Raw genomic sequence first — 24,084 nt, forward strand, 5'->3', positions numbered from 1 at the left:
GATAGGATGGTGCGAGTACATGGATGTGCAGATGTACATTCTGTAGTATCTCTATCTTTTTATAGATATGACATGCTGATGCTACTATGTTTGATGCATATTCAGTAAGGGTATTTCCCCTTTTCCTTATTTGTATATCCTCACCTTACTAATGTTGGAGTGTCCTTTTCCTACAGGCATGCCAGGTGAAAGTATGACCCTCTGATGGTATGTCTACACCTATGAAATTAGGTTGAATTTATAGAAGTTGTTTGTTTTAGAGAGCGTTTTTATACAGTTGATTGTATGTGTCCCCACACAAAATGCTCTAAGTGCATTAAGTCAGCGGACTGTGTCCACAATACCGAGGCTAGCATCGACTTCCGGAGCGTTGCACTGTGGGTAACTATCCCACAGTCTCCACTGCCTATTGGAATTCTGGGTTGAGATCCCAATGACTGATGGGGCAAAAACAGTGTTGCAGGTGGTTTTGGGTACATGTCGTCAGGCCCCACTCTCCCTCCCTCTACGAAAGCAACAGTAGACAATCATTTCATGCCTTTTTTCCTGGGTTACCCAAGCAGACGCCATACCACGGCAAGCATGGGGCCTGCTCAGCTCACCATCACTGTACATCTGCTGGGTGCTGGCAGATATGGGACTGCATTGCTGCACAGCAACAGCTCATTGCCTTTTGGCAGCAGACAGTTCATTACACTTGGTAGCCATCGTCATCGTATTCCTGGGTGCTCTTTTAGCCGACTTCAGTGAGGTTGTTCGGGGTGCCTGGACAGACATGGGAATGACCTGGCTGAGTCATTCCCATCTTCTGCCAAGCACCCAGGAGATGACAATGGCTAGCAGTCATACTGCACCATCTGCTTCAGCCTAAGATGTAAAAGACAGATGGATCAAAACAAGAGGTTGACCTGATTTGTTTTGTGAAATCAATGGCCTGCTAAATCCAGGGTTTTGAGTTCAATCTTTGAGGGGGCCATTCCGTGTGACAGTTGTTTGTGTTTCTCCTTGATGCAACGCCACCTCTTTTGTTGATTTTTAATTCCCTGTAAGCCATGTCGTCAGTCGCCCCTCCTTCAGAGCAACGGCAGACAATTGTTTTGCGTAAAACCAGGCAAGGAGGCGATGGCAGCATGGTGATGAGAGAGACATGGTCATAGACCTCTCACAAAGTACGGGCCAGGCAATGTGCCTTGGCAATGTGCACATCATGCTGATGAGCTCTGCAAACATGCTAGCCAAACAGCAAATAAAATTGAAAAGTTCGCAGGCCTTTTCCGCTCTACATGGCCAGTGCATCTGAGTTGAAAGCACTGTCCAAAGCAGTCACAATGGAGCACTCCAGGATAGCTCCTGGAGGCCAATACCGTCAAATTGCATCCACACTATCCCAAATTCAACCCAGCAAGGCTGATTTCAGTGCTAATCCCCTCATCAGAGGTGGACTAAAGAAATCGATTTAAAGAGCCCTTTAATTCGAAAAAAAGGGCTCCGTTGTGTGGATGGTTCCAGGTTTAAATGGAGGTAACACTGCTAAATTGGACCTAAAGTCATAGTGTAGACCATGCCTGAGCAAATAAATGCAACCATGTCACCTTTAGAAGATGGACCTTTTTCCAGGTTACTAATCAATAACTCCAGAGTAGCGACATCTATACCAGAAGGAGCAATGGGTTCAGTATGGCATAAATCAGTTCTGCATACAGTATACACATATAGCACCACCCTGTTATTTATGTCAGTTCTTTGCTATGACAATCTTATGGTTGGAGTCTTGGATGTTCTTGTTGGCTGTTCTTGGAGTCAGAAATTCCCTTTAAACACTTTTTTTCAGCTCCCCAGTACTTGGGGTTTTCCATTGGGCTGTATATCTGTTCAAAGTTTGTAGGCCCCAAGCCTCATGCTAACTTGCTGAAGCTAGTGTCTTACAAGATACAGGCCTGTAGGTTCTTTGCATTACTACTGAATATAGTGCAAAGCAGTGCATATAATCCCTGTGGGCTACATGGTATACATATGACCTTTTGCTTTTATGACTTGGCTATTCTGTACAAATTAAGGGTTGGTTCTATAAGATCCAGTCTGAGTAAGGGACCATACATAGTTCTGCTGCTCTAGGAGCAGGGCAGGAACTAGACCATGAATCTGTCACAATCTGAACTCTAGTTTCCCCTTGCTCCCGGGGGATGTAAACTGCACCAGCAAGAGAGCATTTTTGTTGATATAGCTTACTTCTCCCTCCATGCTGTCACATCCACATTGGCCAGCATTTGGGGGTGGGGGGAGAGGGGTTGGTTGGGTATGTGCATGTGTAGGCACATCTGTACAAGTGCATGGGAGACTGAGTAGCCATGGGGTCTCTGTAAGTATCTAAGGGCACATCTACACTGCAATGTAAGCCCAGGATTAGTGGGAATCAAGTCAGCTGATTTGTGTCAGGGAAATCTTTGTATTTTAACCCTGTGTTGAGTTTTCTAACCCAGGCTTGAACCTGGGGGTCAGATGTCCACACTGCAGTGTGCAGACCTGATTCAAAGTAATCATATCCTAGAGTCCCTAGCTTCCCCCCTCTTTCCACCCCCCACCCAGCTCCAAAATGTGGCCACTCTAGCCCTAGGACCGTGGTGTACTGTGGGAAAACTTTACTGCCCACCTTGCATGTTACAGGAAGTTTAAACAACTTGCCAACACAGCCTGCTGAGCAGTCATTTTGGTCTATGCTCTCTCAGCTACTGGAGTCAGCAACACGGAGGAGGTGGTTTTTGATGAACTTCTATTACCTGTGCCCTCACGCCTGTGTCAGGATACTGGAAGAGCATCCGCAAGCTGGTGGAGGACGTTTCTGACCCACCAAAGGTACCTGATAGCTATTCTGATGGTGCTGCAGGAGGAGGAGGAGGCAGAAACAGCAGAGGAGGAGTACTCTGGCATCTCAGACTTGCACTGGCAGATGCTGCTCAATATAATTGTCATAGTTGCTGATGCCCTCTATGTAGACTGCTGCTTCTAGCGCAGAGCCACAAGCACAGACTGGTGGGATCACAGGTGCCAACTCCGTGGCTTAGCACCCACTGGCAGCCACGCTTCTCCTCTTCCCTCCAGTGCCTCTTGCCCACTGGTGGCCCTGCTGATCAACTCTTCCCCCTCCCTCCCAGCACCTCCCCCCTGCCATGGATCAGCTGTTCCATGGCATGCAGGAGGAGCTGGGAGGGAGGGGAAGAAGCAGGGATGGGGTGTGCTCGGGGGAGGCAGTGGAACTGGACTGGAAGAGGGGGAAGGGTGAGGTGGGATGAGGCGGGTCAAGGGTGAGGGAAGGGGTGGAGTGGGAGCGGGGCCTTGGACTGAGCAGGGATTGAGCACCCCTAGGGAAAATTGGAAGCCGGTGCCTGTTGGTCAGCCACATTGTCATGCAGACCTGGGTTGACCAGCAGGGGTTCCAGAACTTTCACCTCATGAAAACCACATTGCTAGAGCTTTGTGAGCAGTTTGCCCCCACTCTCCAGCATCAACAGCCACATCTGAGGTTACCCTTGCCGGTCCAGAAGTGGGTTTCTATAACCATATGGAAGCTGGCTATCCCAAACTGCTACAGGTTGTTGCCAAACAGTTTAGGGTTGGAAAGTCTAATGTGGGTAAAGTGGTGGCAGAGGTTACTGAGGCAATCAAGTTTGTGGTTTACTCCAAGGTGCCAGGCATTAAAGCTATTCTGGAGGTAATTGCTGGCTTTGAGAGAATGGGGTTTCCTAACTGTGCCAGGGCCACTGATGGGACATGTACCTATAGTTTGCCCTTCTCAAAGAGCATATGAGTACATAAATCACCAAGAGTACTACTCCATTATTACGCAGGCACTAGTGAACCAAAGAAGCAGATTTATGAATGTCAACTTGGACTGTGCTGGAAAAGTTCACAATGCCAGAGTGTTTTGCCGCTCGAGAGTCTACATTCATGGAGAGGCTGGGATACTATTCCCACCTAATGATATTGACATAAATGGAGTTATGGTCCGAAATGTTATTCTGGGGGGGCCTCCCCGCATACTCCATTTTTTGCCTTCGTTTATGAAACCGAACCCTGATTTCACAGGCTCTGGCAAAAGAAGGTTGAATTACAATCTCAGAGGGTACAGAATGTGCTCTTGGCAGATTAAAACCATATTGGAGGTGTCATCAAACCTGTTTCAAGGCCAGTTTCACCAATACTGTCTGTATTACTGTGGCTTGCTGTGCCCTTCACCTTTGTGAAACCAGAGGTGAGCCATTTTTCTCTGAATGGACCTATGACCATGAGGGGACACTAGATTGGTACCCTCAGCCAGAAAGCAAAGCTACCAGTGTGGGAGCTGGTTGCACAGAAGTCGGGAGTGCTTGGTGTTTTCATATTATGGTCTGTAGCCTGGTCTGTGAATCATATATTGATTACTTAAGAATTCCCAGTTATCACTCTGTCTCAAGATCAGGCACAGTATTAAAATTACCGATTAGTTAGGAAACCCAGTGTGCACAGTCGCAGAAGGGTTCCTGAATCATAGAATATCAGGGTTGGAAGGGACCTCAGAAGGTCATCTAGTCCAACCCCCTGCTCAAAGCAGGAGCAATCCCCAACTAAATCCCTAAATGGCCCTCTCAAGGATTGAACTCACAATCTCTGGCATGTGGCATGTCAGGGTAAGCACCTTGGTGGGCCGGGCCAGTTTGTTTACCTGCCACATAGGTAATAAAGTCTTCAAAAACTGATTTTTAAAAATAATAAAATGTCCCCATTACTCCCTCACCTCTGCAACAACAGATCTTAACTGAGGAAGTATGCAGAGGCACAACTATACAAGCAGAACTGCAAGTGACCCTTAGATATAGTGGTGCTAGCAAGCTGCTACAATAAATCAATATTAATTTGACACAATTTCATTATAAAAATAAAACTATGAAATTCCCTAATGCCCACCTGCCCAGACAAATCTCAGACCAAGATTGCTGGTGGAATTTTTTTGCAATGTCTTTCTAAAGGTATGTAATTGATTTCAAGAATAAACACGTGTTGAATGTTCACTGAACCAGATAAAATAATCTCCTTTCAGGAATCTATTAAACATTATGTTTTTATACCATTTAGAGACCTTGGAATGACAATCTGATTCAACAAAAAAAGGAGCCAAGTTTTTCTGTTTTAAGAAAGTATCAGAGGGGGAGCCATGTTAGTCTGGATCTGTAAAAAACGACAAAGAGTCCTAAGTGTGAGTGTTGCATTTGTAATAGTTTATTAATACATTTATCAAAGTCACAAACGCTCTAACCCAGCAAGGTAGAGATAAGACAGAATGTACATCTGAACATGCATATACTCGCTCAATCCCTTGCAAAACAGCTTGACATGTTAGCCATTATCTTCGTCATCATCACCAGTGGCCATCCTGGCATCTCCCAAAGGCTACATCTCTCTCTCCTCCTACCCACAGGCTGGGATACAACTTTTATATGTTACGCTGATGCCACTACGTCTAATGCATATTCAGTAGGAGTTTCTCCCTTCTTCCTTATTTGCATTTCCTCACCCTTCTAATATTGGGATGCCCTTCTTCTATATGTTAGTATCCCAAGGATCTCAACTTATCATATATGTCAATTCATTGCCATGGCACCCTTGTCAAACATCTGCAGATGTTCCTATCCTAAAATATCCAAAAACTGAGTTAGCTCATATTCCTGTGGTTGGCTGGTGTTATGGACAAACTCCCCCTTAAACACTCTATTCCCCAGTACTTAAGGGTGATCATTGGGCTGTTTGTGCCAAAGTTCATGGTCCTAAAGCCTTATGCTAACTGCTTCAGGCTTCAGATAAGGCTCACAAGTGGAAAAACAGGCTCAAATATCACAGTGAAATGTAAGTACAATATTTATATTCCAGTCAGTTTATTTTGTATGGTAAAAATGAGAAAGTAAACAATTTTTCAATGTGCTGTGACACTTTTGTATTTTTATATTTGATTTTGTAAGCAAGTAGCTTTTAAGTGAGATGAAACTTATTCCTGAAAGGGGTACAGTAGCCTGGAAACTTTGAAAACCACTGCAGGATATAGGTTCCTTACATTACTGCTGAATAAAATAAATGCTAAAGCTAATTCTATAGCTACAGATGTGCATTGCCCAATGGAAGAAGGGGAACATTACCTATAAGAATGTGCTTATGGGGGGGAAAGCGGCTTATTCATTTGGGGGGAGCAGTGCTTTAGAGGGTGTGGGCTTGATTACCATGCAATATATGTGCAAATGACTTGATGAATAATGAATTTGGCAAGGGTTAGGGGCAGAATGGGTGTACAGATAGAATTTATTTAAATGTTACTTGCTCTACCTAGCTAAATAGGGGAATGCAGTTTGCTTACTAATGCTTAATTTCTCTTGAACGTGTTTTTAGCTTTATTATTTCAAATCATGGTATAATGTGATGCAATGAAAGCAATAAACTTTCTTGAAAACAACACGTACTTTATTTATAAACATGTCTTAAAATAATGAAAAATGCACTGTTGAGCAGGCCAGCTGCCATTACAAAACCACACACACACACAGAGGCAGGAAATAATTTATACCTGACACAATCCCTCTACCGCTACATGTCCCTGGCCCCATGTTCTCTTTTCCCTTTTTACATGCTGGCAGCGGGGGGGTGGTGGTGGTGGAGTTTTTTCCATTGGAGTGGAGTTGAAGAAGGAAGGCTGCATGGGTTTTAGTTGCCCTTCCCAGTCACTCATGAGTCCTGAATCTGAATGCATGGTTTGCGCTGTCATGGACTTATCCAAGCTACTTCTGGAGTGAGGGTACATTGCAGGGTGATCGTGTCATGGTGCTGGGGAAGGCAGTACGAGATAATACTCTTGCAGCCATATGGACAGGAGTTGCTGAAACAGTTCTCTCTGTTGATCTCTCTGTCCTCCTCCCTTAGTTGCCATTTCTGTTCCAGGAACTGCTTTGCAAGTGCCTGCTCCCTTGCTGAAACCCTGTCCTCTACCTGGGCAGTGAGCCTCAGTCTTTCCTCCTCCCTGTCAGCATATCATTGTTGCAGTCTTTTGTCCCTCTTTTTCTGATACTGGACCTGCTGGTCTGCCCTCTCAAGAACATCAACTGTAACTACTTCATGGAAATGCTTCCTTCTGGAACTGTCCATGAAGGTATATTGGACCAAGGATCAAGTTCCTGAAGATTATCAGGCAGTATAGCTTGAGGATCCTGAAACAGGACAAGAAAGAAGGTTATCGTCTAAACTAGCTCAGTGAGCACAGAATTAATTTTTGTGGAATCTCAACATAAAATATTGAGAAGTGAACCAATACGTATTGTGAAGGGGTGCTTCAGTCCTCATACTGTCTCTGGACACAGTCGTGTTAATTGCAGTTACAGAAGTGCAGAGACAATGGTAAGTTTAAGATTATAACCACTTTCTTGTTTTACAAAAATTTCATAACTAATTGCCAGATGGGGGTGGGCGGAGCTAGATGTGTATAGTGTTCTTGCAGCAAAAGGCTTTTTCTGTTTCAGGCCTTTTCATATTTTGGAAGACATAACTGTTCTTGTGGTGCCCAACTGGCAGAGGAAGATGTTATTCCAAGCTGCTGGAGGGAAACCTGCAATCTATGCAGTTGAAGTATTCAAACCTATAATGATCAACAGCATGTTGGTGAGTGGAGTAGAATAGTCAGCTATACAGGGGGCCTGGAAAATATGCCCTTCCTCACTTTGTGACTATTTGGAGTTCCTGCTTCAGGAAAATTTTGCCACTATCAGCAGCCAGAATTGGGTCAGAATTAATACGATGATATGTTAGCTCACAAGTGATTTCCCCTGTTAATGGTGCATTCAAATACCCTGAAATCTTAAGCTTTCCTCCACCCAGCACAGTTCTGGGGAAAAACTGACACCCCACTCATACTTTGCAGAAATGATTTTTTGACCTACAGACTGCATGGATTAGCTCTAACTGAAATGACTAGATTTGAAAATAGAATATTGTTTCCCAAACATGCACACTGTTCACTGTCTGCAGGTGGCTCCATAGACCCAGCAGGAGTGATTAGAGTGGCAAATTTCTTATTAATGAAAGAAACATGAATGACTATTGTAAACATGTGACTTAACAGTTTAAATAACCTCTACAGCTGTTTATGAATGTTTGACATTCCAAGTTGCCATCTTGAACTCCATGTGATACCTGACATGGTGATACAATCCTTCTTTAGTGGCTACACTGGTGTCCCGCAGGGATCTATACTCAGACCAGTCCTATTCAACATATTCATAAACAATCTGGAAAAAAGGGGTAAACAATGAGGTGGCAAAATTTGCAGAGGATACGAAACTTTATCGTATGCCTGGGACTTAACTCTCTTGTGAAATGCTACAAAAGGATCTCTCAGAACTGGGTGACTGGGTAACAAAATGGCAGATGAAATTCAATGTTGATAAATGCAAAGTAGTGCACACTGGAAAACATAATCCCAACTATGCATATAAAATGATGGGGACTAAATTAGCTGTTACCATTCAAGAAAGAGATCTTGGAATCATTGTGGATAATTCTCCAAAAACATCCACTTGATGTGCAGTGGCAGTCAAAAAAGCTCACAGAATGTTGGGAATCATTAAGGGATAGATAGGACAGAAAATATCATATGGCCTCTCTATAAATCTATGGTACACGCACATCTTGAGTAGTGTGTGCAGATATGGTCGCCCCATCTCAAAAAAGATATATTGGAATTGGAAAAGGTTTAGAAAAGGGCAACAAAAATAACTTCCCTATGAGGAGAAATTAATAAGGCAGGGACTTTTCAGCGTGGAAAAGAGATGACTAAGGGGGATATGACTGAAGTCTATAAAATCATGAATGGTGTGGAGAAAGTAAATAAGGAAGTGTTATTTACTCCTCATAACACAAGAACTAGGGGTCACCAAATGAAATTAAGAGGCAGCAAGTTTAAAACAACAAAAGGAAGTATTTCTTCACACAATGCACAATCAACCTGTGGAATTCTTTGCCAGAGGATGTTGTGAAGGCCAAGACTAAAGAAGCATTCAAAAAAAGAAAGGTTCATCAATGGCTATTAACCAAGATGGGCAGGGATGGTGTCCCTAGCTGTCTGCCAGAAACTGGGAAGGGGTGACACGGGATGGATCACTTCATGATTACATGTTCTGTTCATTCCCTTTGGGGCACCTGGCATTGTCCACTGTTGGAAAACAGGATACTGAGCTAGATGGACCTTTAGTCTGACCCAGTATGGCCATTCTTATCATCTTATGTTTCTTGCATTACTTCTTACAGCAGAAATCTCTCCCATCATTGTAATCATAAACTGTAAATTTGAGTCATATACTTACTGGGCTCCGGGACAGCTTCTGTCTCCACTGGGTTTTCTGCAGGCTCATCCTCAACTGTTCCTTGTGCGTGGTGGTGTTGGGGGGCGGGGAGTGTTCAAACTGCCCTTCTGAGTAGGGACTGAGAATTTGCTGTTGATCCTGATCACAGTCTGTTCTGGGACTGGTTTCATTAAGAGTCACTTCATGCTCCTCACAGGGAGCCTGCTGCTGGCTCCCATCAGTTCCCATGCTTGATTCAGGTGCTAACAGAGCATCATGTCAGCTGAACAGATCAGCTGGCTCCATGCTAAGTGCAGTGCACAAAACCCAGTCAAAGTCATCATAAAAGGGGCATGTTATGAGTGAGTTGCCCCTGGTATGGTTCTTGTCCCTGGTCTTCAGGTACTTGCTCTTCAGCCTCTTAATATGCTCCCTGCACTGATCACTAGTCCAAAAAATCTGCAGAGTTGCCAGCTTTTTAGCTCTCTTCTGGTATGGATGGTCATTCCTGGTGCTTTTGCTGAAATACAGTTTTACCAGAGATCACCAAAATTTGGCTGTGCTCCTGTGACCATGAAGCATCTTGCTTTGTTAAAAGCTTGACCAGTTCGCTCTTCATTGCAAACCAAGGGGGCTCTCTGAAAGTGTGCTTGCAGATCAGTGATCAAAAGAGAATGGGTTAACGTTGACCTGAACTGCTGCCATTCACCAGTGGGTGGGGAGGGGCTGGGGTTGGGTTCCATTTTCAATAGAGTGGATCATTGGGATAGAGAGAACTAAGGAAGTTGTCCCATGGAATTATGGGATACTTCTAGTGAACTACTGTGACGAGTCAAGTGGGGCTGCGTCTACACTGCAAAGCAATAGAGCTTGAACCCTGGGTCCCTGCTTGACTCATGTTTGGACTCTCCAGCACGGAAGGGTCCTGGGACCTTGGGTCCGAGCCTTGGATTAACACAGTTGTGGTGTAGACACAAGGTGGGCTAGGCTTGAGTCCAAGCTCAAGCATGGGGATATGTTATAGTGTAGTCAGACTCCTAAGAGATAACTCTGAGATAATATTAACTGTATTATCTCCCTGAGTCCCTTGTGCAGCTGTGTGGAGACCCGTCCAGTGGCAGCACAGCTCCTATTTTGGTGCAGAAGAAGGTTTCCTTCCTTTTGGATCCCCAAGTTCTTCAGGGATGAGGGGATGCAGCTACCAATATCTGCAACTCTCCAAACCCCTCATACCAATTTGTGCGCTTCCAGGGAAAACTCAAGAGAACCTTGCAGAGTTTGTCCCCAGGGTTTCTACACAAGGCTGTGATTTGGCCCTAAAGTAATTGTGGTGACTAAAATCATATTATCTACCCTAGTTTCTACATAATAATGGATCCAGTTAGCGCATATGGATATATGTAGCATTTATATCTAATACTTTGACATTAAATTTTTGCCAATAATTACTTTTCACTTAAACTATACCTAATATTTCATAACTAAAACAAAATGAGAACTAAAATACCATTGCTTATATGTTTCAAGCTACGTATTGAATTCACCTTTAAAGCTGTTAAAAGTTACTAAGAACAAATATACCTCTGAGCAACATAGATTACAAGATCAAAATCCATTCTGGGTTATATGAGCATATTGCCCACTTAATGGGTGCTGCACCTCTGTAACTGAGAAAAAAGTTTGATTCATCGGGCTCAGCCCAGATAAAAGAAGCCTCTACAATTGTTGGCCATGTTGTCCATCATGGGCTCAGCAGCTATAGGGGAATATTCCTTTGCTAGCAGGCCAAGAGTATGCAGCCTCTTCATCATGTGGCAGTCATGGTACTGGGAACAATGTTGAAAGGCTGCCAGACCCCACCATCCTTTACAGTTTTGAGTTCTACCTTGGTTGACTGAAGGTCAGTGAACTGGAGAAATTTTTTTAAAAGGCTGCAGTCCAAAATTATCAGGCTTTCTCTGGACGACAGCAGCATTTTGGAGATCAGTTATGGAAAAGAGAATATGGGTTACATATAGGGTGACCAGATGTCCTGTTTTTAAAGGGACAGTCCACTATTTAAGCCCTCCTGCAAGTGTCCCAACTTTTTCTTAAAAATGGGCAAATTATCCCCTATTTTCTGTCTCTCCCCCCCACATCAGTACTGGGTAGGTCCTGCTGCTGGCTGGATCCCTGCTTGCCAGCTGCCTTCCCACGAGTGGTGACTGGGGGGGGGGGTCCAGTGGCTGACGATGGGGGTGGGTGTGTAAGGCTGGTGGCGGGTTGAAGATACAGCACGTGGGGTTGGTCACTCCCCTTGATGGTCCATCAGCACAGCCTCCGCTGCATGCCAGCTCTCAACTAACAGGGCCCACCTCCGTCCCATTTCTGGTCAGTGCTGGCTGCACACTGTGAGCTGCAGTGGCTGGTGAGTGCAGGCAGGCGCCAAGCAGTTATGTGTTGCCTCTGCTACCCACCCATCAGCCCTCTATGTGCTCCTCCTCTCACTGTCCTCTCTCTGCTTGGCCTCTTTGCCCCCACTCCCAGCCCCACTGCTCCTCCAGATCCCACCCCTAATGGGACGCATCCTACTCCCAGCACTATGCGGAGAACCAGCCCCTGGTCAGAGCGCTCAGCGCAACAGCCTGGCTGTCAGGCTCCTTCCTTCTCCCACTGCCTCTGGCCCAGGGTGCTGGCCAGGAGAAGCTAAGCCCTGCATGTGCCAAAGCCCTGCACAGTTGTGGCATGGGGAAGCTTCTCTGCTCCTCAAGTAAGCTCTGGAGTGGGAAGGGGAAGCCATTTCCAGCCTGTTCATGCCCTGAACCTGCAAGCTTCACAGCAGCCCCTAGGGCAGGGGGTTAGCAACCCTTTTCGCTCCCCCCATCCCCCTGCCCAGGTCCTGCTCCCAGAGAATGTGGGGCTGCTCTGTCCCCTAGACACCCTTTCCTGCTGAGTCACCTCTCTGGCTGGGTTTGCTGAATCCCCTGGAATCAGCTTTCCTGGGCCCTGATGCACACTGCATCCTTTGGGCTTAACCCCTTCCTTCCTGGTGGCCAGCAGCAGCCTGGAGATGTTAGCTGCCTTTTGACGCTACGTAGGAAGGAAGGGACAAGCTGCTTCCAACTGCACTGGGTCAGGCGGGGAAGAGATGAGCTCTGCAAAGACACGGGCCAGGTCATCCCTTCCCTGCTCTCCTCGCCTGCAGCTAGAAGAAGCTCCCATCTCTTCTCTCCCGCACAGTGCCAAAAGGCTGCTGCTGGCCACATTCTGGTGTAAACCCTGGAAGAAATCTGGGGGGGGGGGTATGCGACACTGTGTGCCCTCCCCCTGAAGTGTTGCCTAGGGAAAACATAGTGCTAGGTACCAGGAGAGGTGGGTCCATCCCGGGGACCCAGCCAGGAATGGAGGACGGAGAGTGCTGGGCTGGGAGGGTCTGGTCGGTCGGTCAACCCTCCACCCCCTGTGTGAGAGGTGTATGTGAGTGTGTGTGTGTGTCATCTCTCCCAGTGTGAACCCTAAAGTCTTAGGCCCCATCTACACAGGCAAATTTGTGCACAGTAAAGCAGCTTTGAGCACTGTAACTCTCGAGGTGTACACACTGCCAAGCCACTTAGTGCACAGAAACTGCGCAGCTGCAGCACTTTAAAAAACAACCCCAACAAGAGGCAGAGAGTTTTCTGCGGTGCCAGTTGTGGAAGTGGGGAAAAAAAGCGCAGACATCTTAGTCTTCTAGGAAGAGCAAGAGTCAGGCTAACTCTAACAGCTAATAATGCGAGACTTCCAGGCAGGGCCTGGGTGAGTGGAAAATAACTGTAAGAGAGGTTGTTTTGACATTGTGTTAGATAAGAATGGAATGCAGACTATAGCAAGAACTGTTGAGAAAAGTAAGATATCAGGAAGGAATTTGTATAAACAAAATGCAGTTGTTGATCATTACTATATGTAACGAAAGGTACAAATGCTTGCCTTAATTGTTTATCTTTTGGGAGACCTGCCATTGTGCATTCTCCCTCTTGCAATATTGCTTGAGAATAAACTGCCTCTGACATGTTGCAACCAACCTAAGAGCGAAGACTATGTTATTCTTCCACAATTTGGTGCCGTGACTCAGAAGCAAACGCCTGGCTGAGACAGCGACAAACTACTCCAGACTGTTCCCCTGCGAACCCCATGGTGCCATAATAGAGGTCAGAGACCTTTTGAAATCTCTATTAGGGTGCCGTAGGAGGACTTCCCATGGCCTGTCTGTCCCTTTTGGGCTCATGCCATGTGAACTTATTGAATCTGCAACAAGGTCAGATGCAAAGCGGTGCTGAGGAACTTTTTGCCGCCCTCATATAAGCTTGGTCATATGTGGTGCTGAGGAATAGTTTTGCCGCCTTCAAGTAAGGTTCGATGATGTGGTGTTGGGGACTTAGTTTGCCACCCCCAATAAGGTTAAGGTTAATGCACCGGTGCTGAGGGGTTTTCACCGCCTCAAAAATAAGGGAAATGTTGTATTGAGTCCGGACATAATGAATTAAGGTTATTGTTAAATGAGATGCATGGAGATACAGGGAATGAATGTATGTGTGAGAATTAAAAAAGGGTGGGGGATATGAGCCGCTGACCAGGTCTAAGACTAAGCTGACTCCAGCTGCCCCAGGGCTGCCCCATGTGGGAGTTCTGAAAGCAAGGAGGGTCAGCCGAATCTTGTGACCAGCAGATAGGAATTTGCACCTTACTTATGAGCCACTGACCCCAGTGGAACCTTTCCTGGAGGGGTGAGAAAATGAGAATTTTCTTCAGCTCATGAGCTGCTGAGCAGTCAGGGCATTTCTCAGAGTGTGTGGGAAGGCCTTTTTAGCTTATGAGCTACTGACCTAGCAGACAGAGTGCTCGCTACAGAGCGTGTGAGACCTATCTTTACCTTATGAGCCGCTAGCAGACAGGACGCCCTCCCCGGTGTGTGTGATTGGAAAATGGGTGGGGGACAGTCTAAGACTTCCCCCACACCATCAAAGGACACCCCTGCGTATTATATATTTGTGCACTATGGCCCAAGAACCTACAGGTATTTAGAGAATTGGAACTGTTAATCCATCTAAACAATTCTCAATAGAAGGTACCTTTGATTTAGCTAAACTCACATACCTCAGAGGAACACTTACATCACCAAAAGCCTCTGATACACAGTGGGAGCAAATTGTCTATTGGTGTGAGAAAGCTACAAAGAGACTCCATGAGTCTCGAATGTGGAATCTAAAGGACTCCCAGGACAAATTAAAGACTGAAGTGTGGGATTTAAAAATGAAATGTAAAGCATTCGGATGCCTCCCGACCCAAACCACTTCATCAACCCCCTTGGCTCCTTTATATCCCCAATTAGTTAAGGCTGAAAGCGAAGAGGGAAAGGAACAGGTTAATTTGAAAATTCAGCTTGGCTTAGATATAAAGAGAACAAGAATCAACATAGACGGTGCCAAGTACAAAGAAAAAACTGCTTTCAGCCCCAACTGGCTGTGAAAATATACACAGAGGCAAACAAAGGCAACACAAGTTGCAGAACTGAAATTACATCTGCAAAGGTTGGCTTCCCAGTGCGATCCTGGAGCCGGTGTGGTTTGCAGACACTGAAGAAGCCACAGGCAGCTGGCCTTGATTGGAATACTGAGCAAAGGTCTCTGAAAGGGACGCCTCAAGAGACCCCAGGGTGGGAAAAACCCAAGAGCGGAAGCAAGTTGGAGATTTTTGCAGCGTACCGCTGGACAACCTGTGCACAGGATAACCTCCCATCCACCTCTCTCTCCCCACTACCTCTGGGCCTGGCCAGCCCAGGCAGCATGTTTGTGAGTGTGAAAGAAAGTTGCAGGTGGGTCTACTCCCAGTCGTAGCAATAAGAGGAGCTGGGGAAAAAGGAAGAATTGTGTACCTGACAGAGAAAATGATAAACAATTAAAACGCCAATTGGCTGTGCATTTTGTCCAGGTGGCAAGCCTCATGGGGGATGATTTGAGTGACCCTTGTGAATGATATTGTTAAGGAAAGGGACCAGGAGGGGTGGGAGTTAGTCGAGAAGCTCACCCGCCTTGCTAGATTGGTAGCAAAACAAAGCCTGTGCCCATGAAAAAGAATGATGCAGTGAGGGGAAAAAAGGATTGGGCCCAGACAAGCAAACAGGCAGGCAGAGAAGAAAAAAAATGAAAAACCGGTTGGAAGGCTGAGGGGCATGGTGGCAGGACTAAGGGAAAGCAGTAAATATAGGCACGGGGAATTTAAACCCTTGGAACAATAATTTGAATTGTAAAATCTGAGTTGATTGGGGTGTTGTTTTGGGAAAAATAAGCAGTGATTTAAGGAAAGAGAGTGAGAAGTTAACTCTGTAGTTACTGGAGGGAATTAAGCAGTGAAACTTTGTACACACCAGAAGTGTTCTTTAGCAAATTCAGCTAACTTATTCATAGTCAAATGATTCCACTTAAATAACCTCTTGCCTGGATTATTTACAGAAATTCCTTTGGAAAAGGGCCCATTTCTCCTTCAGAATGGCTGCAAAGAAACCAAGAAATTTCTTTTCATAACACCTTCTTTTAACATTTGTACAATCTGTGTTTTATAAGTTTGAGATAAATTGGTGTTGTGTTAAAGTTGCAAAACCGAGAATACTTTTGTCAGACACAGGCAAAGGAAACTAGTGTTGTTTAATTTTGGTATTTAGCATTTAACCCTTAAGGTAGCTTAATGCTTTACAAGATTTAAAATGTTTTTAAATGAGACCAAAGTTGTGGCTGCAGCAGGGCAGTCAAAGCCAGGAGAATGGGAAAAGATTTTAAATCTGTTTTTGGTAACAAATAGCAGATAAAAGCTGTAGAGAAAGAAAGAAAGAAAGAAAGAAAGAAAAAGAAAGAGACCATGCCCCACACTAAGCCTTAAGGTGGCTCTGTGTAATCAATGATCACTTTGCCAAAGAGGAGCCAAAATGGGTTGTGTTTTCCTTTTCAAATCACTGTGTGTTTGAAAAAAGGAGTTAAAAGTTAATTGTGTTCTTTTGAGACAGAATCTTTAAATGGCTGATAACTTTGAATCCAAAAGCAAGCCGAGAATGTCTGTGTTAATGCAAATCACCTAAGTGGTAAAGATTGAAGCCATTGAAACCTGATCTGCCTATAAAACAAATTCAGGAAAATATGGGGGGTAATTCCTCTGCTCTCCTGCAATCAGCAAGAGCATTTGTATAAGTGTCAAGGTTCCTTCCCTGGCTCTGAACTTTAGGGTACAGATGTGGGGACCTGCATGGACACTTCCAAGCTTAATTACCAGCTTAGATCTGGTATCGCTGCCACCATTCACAAGCACTACTTTTCTTCCCTGAGTAGTCTTGAGAGACCACCAATTTCCTGGTGAACACAGATCCAAACCCCTTGGATCTTAAAACAAGGAGAAATTAACCATTCCCCCTCCTTTATCCCACCAGCTCCTGGTGGATCCAGATCCAACCCCCTTGGATCTAAAAACAAGGAAAAATCAATCAGGTATTTAAAAAGAAAAGAAAGGTAAAATAAAACCCTCTGGGAGAGATTAGCATACCAGCTACTCTCACAGACCACAGATTCAAAACACAGAGGACGTTCCCCTGGGCAAAAATCTTAATACACACAAGAATACCCAAATTTGATAATTCCTTTAATGGTACCAAGACAAGTTACAAAGAAAATAAACATAAACCTATTTATCCCTTTCTAAAACTTACTACTCTGATAAGAGGCTGGTTCCTTGATCTTTTTCACTCTCACTGAGACTCTAAACAAAGGAAAACTTCCCTCCTTCCTTTTGAAACATCTTGTTCCCCCATTAGTCCCTGTGGTCAGGTGTTAGCTAGACTAGGTGAACTTCTTAACCCTTTACAGGTAAAAGAGGCATTAACTCTTAACTATCTGTTTATGACAGTAAGAAAGAAATATTTTAAACAATGACTGATCGCCCCAAAAGGGGAAGGAATATGTTTTTGTCTTTTAGAAAATTAGAGAAAGCTAATGCCAGCTAAAGAGCAATCCAACATACCATGCATTTACTGCCACAATAGAAATTGTGTTCTGTGTCCTACGTCCTTGTGGTGTTTTGTCTTGTGGCCAGGGGCGGCTCCAGGCCCCAGCACGCCAAGCACATGCTTGGGGCGGCAAGCCGTGGGGGGCACTCTGCTGGTTGCTGCGAGGGCGGCAGTCAGGCTGCCTTCGGCGGCTTGCCTGCAGAGGGTCCGCTGGTCCCGCGGCTTCGGTGGACCTCCCGCAGGCGTGCCTGCAGAGGGTCCGCTGGTCCCACGGCTTCGGAGGACCTCCCGCAGTCCGCCGAAGCCGCAGGACCAGCGGACCCTCCGCAGGCAAGCCGCCGAAGGCAGCCTGCCTGCCGTGCTTGGGGAGACAAAATGCCTAGAGCCGCCCCTGCTTGTGGCTAGAATTGTTGTATTTAATTTTCTACAGGACAGCCTAATTCAAAACCAAATGGAAGGGCTAGAGCTAAATGGAGATACTTGTTTTATCCAACTTGGAATACAAAGTGGTTTGGATACTATCAGGAAATACTAAGATTTTAAGATATGTGACAGAGGCTGCGCCAAGCTGAGAAATGTTCTTGGAGTGCTGCTGGGTTCACTTTACACCCTGAGCATCTTTGGTGTTCCCCGGACGGCTGCCTGGTTGCGCCTCAGGTGCTCTTGCCCTATTTTGAGAAAAGGGAGGGATGTTTGCTGCAGTTAATGTGATTGGAATGCACTTAATTTTAATTTGCCTGGTAGCTGGTGTTTTTCCATCTTTGTAGTCTTAGATCTGTTGTTTTCCTTTTCCAAAACATCCTAGCTCTGGAGACTGTTTTTTTTTCTGCCTTGGCCTTCACTGTTCTTGCTGGTATCTTTGCAGACCTGTGTCTCACTAAGTTCTTTTTTCTCACAGCTGGTTGAGGGGGCATATTAATGAGGGCATAAATTTGAAGATAATGAGGTCATGCAGGCATCATTGAGGGTTCAGCTTGAGTTAGTGGGCATATTACCAGGTAAAGAACTGCAGAATTTGGCCAAAATGGGGCAAAATAGCCTCATATATATATATGTATTTCACTCCGTTACAGCTAACACAGATAGGCTGTAGACAATACTTGTTTGAAACAAAAAGGTTCATTCTTAAGAATATTATCTAACAAAATCTGTAGAAAGGTCCTAAATCTGAGCAGCCTGCTGATTTGAGTGACCCTACATATAGGTTCTGTACAAGTAATAAACATACTTGGTTTAATTTGTGGTTGAAACAGTCATATTAATCTCTTTTTTAAAAAGCTGTCCTCATGGGGTCACTATTGATTTAAATACATTATATAATAAGTGTAATCTTTTCATCTAGATTTTTCTTTGTTGTGCATTGACATAAACATTTACCATAAGAGCTCTTAGAAATTGTCATAGTTCAAACCATTATATAGCCAAAGTACCTCAGACAAAGGGTAAAAGAATCTTCATTTCCATAACTAAGCCTTGCACAAAGCTGTATTTATACTCAGATTATGATTTTTGCTACAGATCAAGTCTCGTTATATGATGACTGGAGTCAAGATTTTAGCTTGCAGTTAGGAATAGGAAAATAGTAGACAAGGAGTTTTATTATAATATTCAGAAGTTTGGTATGTACTTTGATTTTCCTGGTATGTGTCATTTTACTGTTCTTTTTCTGTCCTGCTGCTATTAAATAAATGTATATTAGCAAAATAGTGATAGATTAGAATTTGATGCAGACAAAATCAGATGTCACTATATACAATACCTTGACTTTCTTGCTGCTAATGACTAGGATTCATAAGTTAGCCAGATCCATGATGACAATGAAAGGGGTGTCAAAGTCCTGAGAACAATTTATTTGGTAATTTGGAGATAGCTTCCTGCTTGAAGTCTCAGTAACTGAACTCCATGATAATTAATTGAACTGCAGTTTACTAGTAAGATTCCATTCCATTAGTGTGCTCCTGCTAATAGTTAAGGACTAGCTGGATTTCTTGATTTATTCATTATTACAATTACAATTATTATTATTAATAATAAGCACTTGGCTAACTATTTACATGTTCAAACAGCTTTAAAATGTTAAATAATTAATCCTAATTATGTTGTGAGATACTTATAATAATATTATTTGTTTGAAAGATCAGGAAATTGAGAGTTTAAGTCTTCTCACTGAAGGAAAGAGAAGGAGTTGCTTTCAGACCTAGTTAAAACTCAGTAGTTTCTGGCTCCCAGTTTCAAAATCAGTCCACTAAACCATATTGCCTCTTTATACATTTATTTATTTATACAGTGATTTATAGTACATGTATCAATATCTCTTGATGGGTATAAAAACGAAAACAGTAATTTAATAAGAATGTTAAAACAGTTTATAAAGCCAAAATTCATATGTATTAGAATTATGTAGCTTTGCACTGATTCTTTGGGGAGAGAAGGTTACTCACCTGTGCAGTAACTGAGGTTCTTTGAGATGGCTGTCCCTGTGTATGCTCCACTTTTAGGTGTTTCAGAGCCCCTGCACTTCTAGTTGGAGATTTAAGGTAGCAATGCCCTGGCTGGTCACTCAGGCTCTGCAGCCAGCTCATGCTGCTCTGAGTGGGTATTGTGCATGTCTAGCCAACCATCCCCCAATTCCTTTTCTGCCACAGAGGATTGAAGAGAAACTCCAAAGCAGAGGCGAGGAGGGGGAGTGGTGGAGAACCCATGAGGACAACCATCTCGAAGCACCTCAGTTACTAAACAGGTGAGTAACCTTCTTTTCTTCTTCAAAGAGTGTCCCTGTGGGTGCTCCATTTTTAGGTGACTATGGAGCAGTACCCTTCAGTGAAAGGAGGGGCTTCAGAAATCTTTACTGAGCAGTGGATAACACCAATTCTCCAAAATGAGCATCAGCAGCTGATTGCTTCTCTATGGCGTAATGTCTGGTGAAGGTGTGGGGTGATGCCCAGGTAGCTGCTTTTCATATATCAATGATGGGTATATCTTTAAGAAAGCCTATTGATGTGAGTATAGCCCTGGTGGAGTGCGTGCGAACCTATTGATGTGAATATAGCCCTGGTGGAGTGCGTGCGAAGACCAGAGAGGGGTTCTAGGTCATGTTCGTGATAGTATAATTGGACGCACTCTGATATCCATTTTGAAAGTCGTTGTTTGGAAATGGTTAGTCCTTGAGATTGTTCCATTGTGGAAACGAACAATCTGGTGGATTTTCTGAATGTCTTTGTTCTATCTATATAGAACGTGAGTGTTCTCCGAACATCCAATGTGTAAAGAGATGCTTCCCTGCTGTCAGTGTGCAGCTTTGGGAAGAATACAGGTAAGTAGATGGGCTGGTTGAGATGGAAGGATGAGGCCACTTTAGGTATGAATTTCAGATGTGGGCGAAGGATTACCTTGTTCTTGAGGAATATGGTGTAAGGTGAAGTTAGCATCAGGGCACCAAGCTCTCCAACCCATCATGCTGACGTAATTGCGACTAAGAAGGCAACTTTCATGGACAAGTGTAATAGTGAGCGGGTAGCTGGAGGCTCAAAAGGTTTGCCCATGAGGGTACGGAGGACTAAGTTAAGGCGTCACATAGGGGTAGGGTCTCTGACTGTAGGGTAAGTATTCTGTATACCCTTGAGGAAGCGTTTAGTGAGAGGATGCACAAATATAGTGAAGCCATCTACTTTGGAATGGAAAGCTGTGATTGCAGATAAGTGTACCTGAAGGAGGAGGGATAGCTCAGTGGTTTGAGCATTGGCCTGCTAAACCCAGGGTTGTGAGTTCAATCCTTGAAGGGGCCACTTAGGGTTCTGGGGCAAACATTGGTCCTGCTAGTGAAGGCAGGGGGCTGGACTCAATGACCTTTCAACATCCTTTCCCGTTCTAGGAGATTGGTATCTCTCCAATCATTAATTATTATTATTATAGTGAACTGATAGAAAGACCCAATTTTTTTAGGGTCAGCATATATTCAAGTATTGCTGGTAATGGAGCTGTTCGAGGGCAGAGTTGTTTGTCACTGCACTATATGGAGAAATGATGCCACTTTTGAGCATATGTTTTTCGTGTGGTTAATCGTCTGCTGTTCATCAAAATATTCCAGACCTCTGTGGAACAGCTTGCCTGCAGAGGTGTCAGCCACAGAGGTGTCAGCCATGCCTTGAGATGGAGGATCAGGATGTTGGGGTGATGGAGATGACCTGAGTCCTGTGTGAGTGGGTGAGGTACGAACGAGTGGGAGAGGCCATGGTGGTGTTGTGATCATCCGATTAAGGTAGGGAAACCAGGTTTGTCTGGGCCACGTTGGTGCAATCAGGATCGCTCAGGATCTTTCCTGTTTTATCTTGTGAAGGACATGAGATATCAGAGGAATCGGTGGGAAAAGCATACATTAGAGGTCCTTCCCATTTCATGAAGAAGGCATCCCCGAGGGAGTTTTCCCTGAGTCCTTCCCAGGAGCAGTATTGAGGGCACTTGGTATTGTGGGACATTGCAAAAAGGTCTATTGTGGGGAAACCCCAGCGCTGGAAGATAGTGGTGAGGATTTTCAGGTCCACTTCCCATTCGTGTGTCTGGGACAAGTTTCTGCTTAGCTCATATGCTGTGCTGTTTTCGATTCCTGGTAGGTAGGTTGCTTTGAGGTCTATGTTGGTCAGGGCTGGTGCAAGGATATTTTGCGACCTAGGTGAAACTTCCACTTTGCTCCCCACCCCCGTAACATCGGTTCATTGAGGGGCAAATCCCAACGAGCCTTTATAGACCCCAGGGGCCAGCCTACCCAGGGGCTGCTCCTCAAACCAGATTCCCCCCTTCCTACCTCCTGAACTCCCCTGGAGGGTGCGCAGCCTCCCCCGCCCCATGAGCTCTCCCCTCCTCACCTCACCCCAGCGGTCCCTGCCCCGAGTCCACTCACTGGCTTTGCCAGGCTTGGACTGCTGCAGCAGCTCGACAGGGAGGAGCTGCCTTCTGGGGGCTCCTGCAGCAGATGCATGTGGGCAGAGGCCACCATGCACCCTCCCCCAGCTCCTCCCTCGCTGCACTCAGGCTCTGTGGCTCCCGGGAGTGTGAGCCACTGCCACTGCTCCCCTCCCAGAGCAGGCTCAGGGCCCTGCACCTGGCAGCAGCTCATGTGCCCAGGAGCCGCAGAAGCGTGGTGAGGGAGAAGCTGGGGGGTGCACGGGGGCCTCTGCCCGCATACATCTGCTGCAGCCTGCAGGAGCCCCCTGGGGGGGCACCAGGCCACAGCCTGGGCAGGAGGGGAGAGGGGCACGGCTGCTCCCTGCTAACGGCGCTGCCGCCTTTGCAGGACTCCTGCCCCTTTGCACTATGCTGGCTCCTCCATGGTTGGGGCTCACCACTCCCGCAAGCCGATGCTCTGGCTCTCTGATGCCTCCAGAAGGAGGCTCCTCCTTGCCGAGCTTGGGCACCACTTTTTGGCACCCCCAGGGCCTTCCTTAGGATTTATGGGGCCCTGTGCAGTAGTATTAAACTGGTGCCCCTATGCCTGATGGCAACCTGACCTTGCAGCCCGGCGGGGGTAGGGGCACGAGGACAAGGCAGAAAGAATAACAAGATACCCGGCCCGTCTCTCGGTGGTGGAGAATCACAGTTCCCCGCAGAGACCCCTGTACCCTCTCCCTCACGCAGAATGGATATGCAGAAGGCACCTAATTAAAAGCACTAAACTTGGGAATAAAAAATGTCAGTCACAGGTTTTTTAATATGCCCTGAAGTTTGTCAGACATTTATTTGCAAAAACTTTGTAGTAAGGGTGAGTCAGCTTTCTTGCTGAATACAACATTAAATATTATGGAATACGTGATGCAGTTCTTCTCTGTTTTGCATTTTCTTAATCAGTATTTCTAAGCTGATTGTATATTTTAAATATACTCTTAAGCCTTCATTAAGTAATCATGACACTAAACTTGGAGGAATGGTAGATACGCTGGAGGGTAGGGATAGGATACAGAGGGACCTACACAAATTAAAGGACTGGGCCAAAAGAAACCTGATGAGGTTCAACAAGGACACGTGCAGAGTCCCATTAACTGTTACAGACAACGGACCGAACGACTAGGAAGCAGTTCTGCAGAAAAGGACCTAGGGGTTACAGTGGACGAGAAGCTGGATATGAGTCAACAGTGTGCCCTTGTTGCCAAGAAGGCTAATGGCATTTTGGGCTGTATAAGTAGGGGCATTGCCAGCAGATCGAGGGATGTGATCATTCCCCTCTATTCGACATTGTTGAGGCCTCATCTGGAGTACTGTGTCCAGTTTTGGGCCTCACACTACAAGAAGGATGTGGAAAAACTGGAAAGAGTCCAGCAGAGGGCAACAAAAATGATTAGGGGGCTGGAGCACATGACTTATGAGAAGAGGCTGAGGGAACTGGGATTGTTTAGTCTGCAGAAGAGAAGAATGGGGGGGGATTTGATAGCTGCTTTCAACTACCTGAAAGGGGGTTCCAAAGAGGATGGATCTAGACTGTTCTCAGTGGTACCTGATGACAGAACAAGGAGTAATGGTCTCAAGTTGCAGTGGGGGATGTTTAGGTTGGATATTAGGAAAAACTTTTTCACTCAGAGAGTGGTGAAACACTGAATGGGTTACCTAGGGAGGTGGTGGAATCTCCTTCCTTAGCGGTTCTTAAGGTCAGGCTTGACAAAGCCCTCACTGGGATGATTTAGTTAGGAATTGGTCTTGCTTTGAGCAGGAGATTGGACTAGATAACCTCCTGAGGTCCCT

General features: G+C 45.3%; 1 protein-coding gene and 1 long non-coding RNA gene across 2 annotated transcripts in view; one reads left to right on the plus strand and one right to left on the minus strand.

Moving 5' to 3' along the window:
• LOC127050300 (uncharacterized) overlaps nt 1-24,084 on the minus strand; it is a 74,275-nt gene that overhangs the window by 45,543 nt on the left and 4,648 nt on the right. The window lies entirely within an intron of this gene.
• On the plus strand, nt 14,922-21,557 carry LOC127050380 (uncharacterized). The gene is made up of 4 exons (XR_007774200.1): nt 14,922-15,180; nt 20,001-20,095; nt 20,590-20,668; nt 21,443-21,557. It is a non-coding gene; the product is annotated as an uncharacterized LOC127050380 (long non-coding RNA).

Source organism: Gopherus flavomarginatus, chromosome 4 (assembly GCF_025201925.1).
Source record: "Gopherus flavomarginatus isolate rGopFla2 chromosome 4, rGopFla2.mat.asm, whole genome shotgun sequence".
In the NCBI taxonomy this organism is placed as follows: Eukaryota; Metazoa; Chordata; order Testudines; family Testudinidae; genus Gopherus; species Gopherus flavomarginatus.